The sequence below is a fragment of the Brachycentrus maculatus genome, unplaced genomic scaffold (assembly GCF_059751285.1).
Source record: "Brachycentrus maculatus isolate JH-2025_06_01 unplaced genomic scaffold, ASM5975128v1 h1tg001831l, whole genome shotgun sequence".
NCBI classification, from domain to species: Eukaryota; Metazoa; Arthropoda; class Insecta; order Trichoptera; family Brachycentridae; genus Brachycentrus; species Brachycentrus maculatus.
Window position 1 is genome coordinate 32501 of NW_028282412.1, and position 4916 is coordinate 37416.

General features: G+C 50.5%; 1 non-coding gene and 2 pseudogenes across 1 annotated transcript; all 3 read right to left on the reverse strand.

Moving 5' to 3' along the window:
• The window catches only part of LOC148298597 (large subunit ribosomal RNA), a 4078-nt pseudogene extending 3532 nt beyond the window's left edge, over positions 1-546 (reverse strand).
• A 337-nt stretch (positions 547-883) lies between these two features.
• Positions 884-1045, reverse strand: LOC148298598 (5.8S ribosomal RNA; annotated as a pseudogene).
• Positions 1046-1402: 357 nt separating this feature from the next.
• On the reverse strand, positions 1403-3342 carry LOC148298599 (small subunit ribosomal RNA). The gene has a single exon (XR_015839172.1). It is a non-coding gene; the product is annotated as a small subunit ribosomal RNA (ribosomal RNA).
• Positions 3343-4916: the final 1574 nt, after the last annotated feature.

Below are 4916 nucleotides of genomic sequence, written 5' to 3' on the forward strand. Positions count from 1 at the left end.
ACACGAGTGCCGAGGGCGAAGGTGTGCACCGAGACGCGGGCCCCGACGGAAGACGCGATGAATCTCCCCGTTCGCTCGTTTGAGTTCCACAGGTTTACCCCTGAACGGTTTCACGTACTCTTTAACTCTCTCTTCAAAGTTCTTTTCAACTTTCCCTCACGGTACTTGTTCGCTATCGGTCTCGTGGTAGTATTTAGCCTTAGATGGAGTTTACCACCCACTTAGGGCTGCACTCTCAAGCAACCCGACTCTGGGGAGAGAGACCGTCGCGGCCGGCTACCGTCGCTACGGGCCTGGCACCCTCTGCGGGTAAGCGGGCCCCGTTCAAGATGAACTTGGACAGGCAGCCGTGACTAATGACCGCGCGTGTATATATTACTCTCCTCCCTAACGCTACATTTCCCGGCGGCCCGCCTGGGCCGCAGGATTCAGCGCTGGGCTCTTCCCGTTTCGCTCGCCGCTACTCGGGGAATCCTCGTTAGTTTCTTTTCCTCCGCTTACTGATATGCTTAAGTTCGGCGGGTGATCTCTCCTGATTTGAGGTCGACGACAGAAAGATAATTTTTATATTATATATAAATAATACAGACAGACAGAGGCGCGCGGCGGCGGGACCGCGTCGAGGGCGCGAGGATCGCCCCGCGAAGATCGCAAAAGGATCGATCGCGGTTTCACAGCGTCGTCGCTAGCCCCCGGACACGCGTTAGCGTCCCGGCCGCGCGCTCGAAATTCGTCACACATTTGACCGGACGCCCGCGCGCGCGCCGACCGCCGGAGCGGGTCGGGCGGCGCGGGCGACGCCGGCAGCGCGCTCGCCGGGGCCCCCCCCCCTCGCGGACGAGGGTGAGAGACTCCGCGGCGAAGTCTGGTCGCATTGCGTGCGCGACCCTCAAACAGGAGTGGTCCGTGGACAAACTACGTCTTGCTCGGACCGCAATGTGCGTTCGAAATGTCGATGCTCATGTGTCCTGCAGTTCACACTCTGACGCGCATTTAGCTGCGTTCTTCATCGACCCACGAGCCGAGTGATCCGCCGTTCAGGGTAATAATTGTACAATTTTAAAATTGTCATTCGTTCACTTGTTTATCCGTCGCGTTTTGGGTGTTCGCGCGAGCGCAAACTGACCTTAGAAGATCAAAACAACAAAAAATAGCAACCTTAATGGTGATGCGCGCGCGCACACGCACACGCGCATCACTAAATCGCGACCGGACGCGGGCGCGGTCCCCCGACCCGTCAGGATCGAGAGAGCCGTCCCGCGACGCCGGCGGGTCCGCGGTTCGCGGCGGCGCCCTAGGGCGATCTCCGCCGCAGCGATGTCGGGCTCTCGGCCGCGCATCGTGATTCGTGTATTTTACATACAAGTATGTATATATATTACAAAATATATTATTACACAGGAAATGATCCTTCCGCAGGTTCACCTACGGAAACCTTGTTACGACTTTTACTTCCTCTAAATGATCAAATTCGGTCAAACTTTCCGACGCGTCGGACGCCCGAGACGAGCTTCCGCGCACCAGTCCGAAGACCTCACCAAATCATCCATCGGTAGTAGCGACGGGCGGTGTGTACAAAGGGCAGGGACGCAATCAACGCGAGCTGGTGACTCGCTTTTACTAGGAATTCCTCGTTCATGGGGGAGAATTGCAAACCCCAATCCCTATCACGAAGGGGTTTCATCGGGTTACCCGGGCCGTTAGGCCAAGGAGGACACGCTGATCCCTTCAGTGTAGCGCGCGTGCGGCCCAGGACATCTAAGGGCATCACAGACCTGCTATTGCTCAATCTCGTGCGGCTATATATACCGCCGGTCCCTCTAAGAAGATTTTCATTGTACGCCGGTAGTGAAGACCGCGAGACGCACGCACGCGACGCGAGCGCCGCGGAACGCGCGCACGCGGACCCTCGTGATACCGGTTGCACGTCTATTTAATAGGCTAGAGTTACGTTCGTTACCGGAATTAACCTGACAAATCGCTCCACCAACTAAGAGCGGCCATGCACCACCACCCACCGAATCGAGAAAGAGCTGTTAATCCGTCAATCCTTCCAGTGTCCGGGCCTGGTGAGTTTTCCCGTGTTGAGTCGAATTAAGCCGCAGGCTCCACTCCTGGTGGTGCCCTTCCGTCAATTCCTTTAAGTTTCAGCTTTGCAACCATACTCCCCCCGGAGCCCGAAAGCTTTGGTTTCCCGGGAGCTGCCCACCGGGTTAAAATTATGAAACTTCGGCGGATCGCTGGCTGGCATCATTTATGGTTAGAACTACAGCGGTATCTAATCGCCTTCGAACCTCTAACTTTCGTTCTTGATTAATGAAAACACCTTTGGCAAATGCTTTCGCTTTAGTCCGTCTTGCGACGATCCAAGAATTTCACCTCTAACGTCGCAATACGAATGCCCCCAGTTGTCCCTATTAATCATTACCTCTGGTATCAGAAAGCCAACAAAACAGAACCGAGGTCCTATTCTATTATTCCATGCGTACAATATTCAGGCAAGTGTTAGCCCGCTTTGAGCACTCTAATTTGTTCAAAGTAAACAGCCGCGACGGCCCGCCTCGGCGCGCGGCCGACCGTGAGGACGACCGCGACACACCGGCGGTGGACGCACCGGCGAGAAGCCCCGCAGACGTGCCTGTCGTACCGCATTCGGTAGACCGACACCGCAGGACACAATTTCAACTACGAGCTTTTTAACCGCAACAACTTTAGTATATGCTATTGGAGCTGGAATTACCGCGGCTGCTGGCACCAGACTTGCCCTCCAATGGATCCTCGTTAAAGGATTTAAAGTGTAATCATTCCGATCACGAGGCCTCGGACGAGTCCCGTATCGTTATTTTTCGTCACTACCTCCCCGTGCCGGGAGTGGGTAATTTGCGCGCCTGCTGCCTTCCGTGGATGTGGTAGCCGTTTCTCAGGCTCCCTCTCCGGAATCGAACCCTGATTCCCCGTTACCCGTGACAACCATGGTAGTCGCATAAACTACCATCGACAGTTGATAAGGCAGACATTTGAAAGATGCGTCGCCGGTGCTAGACCGTGCGATCAGCTCAAAGTTATCTAGAGTCATCTCGAATGGCGACGGACGGGGCGCGAACCCCGCCGCCGATTGGTTTTTGATCTAATAAAAGCATCCCTCCCGTTGCCGGTCAGGACCTCGTTTGCATGTATTAGCTCTAGAATTGCCACAGTTATCCAAGTAACCGTGTACGATCTAAGGAACCAAAACTGATATATTGAGCCATTCGCGGTTTCACCTTAATTCGGCTTTTACTGAGACTTGCATGGCTTAGTCTTTGAGACAAGCATATGATTACTGGCAGGATCAACCAGGGAGCTGTTCTTCGGGTTAGCTGCGTAACCGAGAGACACTGCTCGGACACGGCGTGTTCGCGCGCGGCGGAGTCACCCGCCGCGCCACGCTCTGTGACACTCACACTCCGTCGATAAAAGAACAATTTGCTCATTATCGGGCATGTGTATTGTTGTTACTCTGCCTTGCCGCTGCGGTGGTTCTCTTGCTCGAAGAGCCGAGCGGGGAGAGCAGGCGGGGATCGATCACACGGAGTGCGTCGTCGTCGCCTAAATTATGAATTCCCATTCGTAAAACGCGTACGCCGTGAGCCGTGAGGCAACGGTGTGGCCGGGGAGTTACCTCCTCCGACCGTACTCTTTTTCATTTCTTGGTCAAGTTCTACTCGCGCGGAACTCCAGAGATGAGACACGGGCGCCGGCGAAGCCAGAAGGCGAACGCCGCGTCGAGTTTCGCAAATGTACCGCCGACGCGACCGACAGATGGGCCGCCGCGGTTTGCGAACGCTGTGCAAATCAGCGCGCCACTACGGACGCGCATACAGTACCGCGGCGGCCCGGTCTCGCCGGCCCCGGCCCCGAGAGCGACTAGACCGAGGCGGGTGCGCGGATTCGGGCTTAGCGTAACTCCCGCGCGGGGTACGGCGAGTGATCGAGTCCAGATGGTCGGCGCGCATAATTTTTTTCACTTCTCTCTACACGATTTTCGTTTCGATAGCGGATACACGTTACGAATATATATACATATTTTTTACACGTCGATGCGTGTACACGCAGATATATATATTTTTTTAAAAAGTATTCATCCTCTTCTTCTTCTTCTCCTTCTCCTTATCATTATAATCATTGTTATCATTATTATCGTAACTATCATGATTATTAGTTTTGTTATTATTATTATTATTATTATTATTATTATTATTATTATTATCATCCTTCTTCTTCTTCTTCTTCTTCTTCTTCTATTCTTCGTCGTCTACTTTTCGTCTTAATCGTCTTCTTCTTCTATTCTATTCTATTCTTCTTCGACTTCCTCTTCTTCCTCTTCTTCTTCTTGCTCTTGTTCTTCTTCTTCTTCTTCTTCTTTTTCTTCTTCTTACGAAATTATTATTATTTTAACTATTACTACTATTGTTATGATAACTCTTCTTCTTCTTCTTCTTCTTCTTCTTCTTCTTCTTCTTCCTCTTATTATTCAGTATTGTCATAACTATTATGATTATTAGTTTTGTTATTATTATTATTATTATTCTTCTTCTTCTTCTTCTACTTTTCTCCTACTTCTTCTTCTTCTTCTTCTTCTTCTATTCTTCGTGGTCCTATACCTCTTCTTCGACTTCCTCTTCTTCCTCTTCTTCTTCTTGCTCTTGTTCTTCTTCTTCTTCTTTTTCTTCATCTTACGAAATTATTATTATTATTATTACTATTACTACTATTATTATGATAACTATTCTTCTTCTTCTTCTTCTTCCTCTTCTTCTTCTTCTTCTTCTTCTTATTATTATAATCATTGTTATCAGTATTATCATAACTATTATGATTATTAGTTTTGTTATCATTATTATTATTATTCTTCTTCTTCTTCTTCTACTACTTTA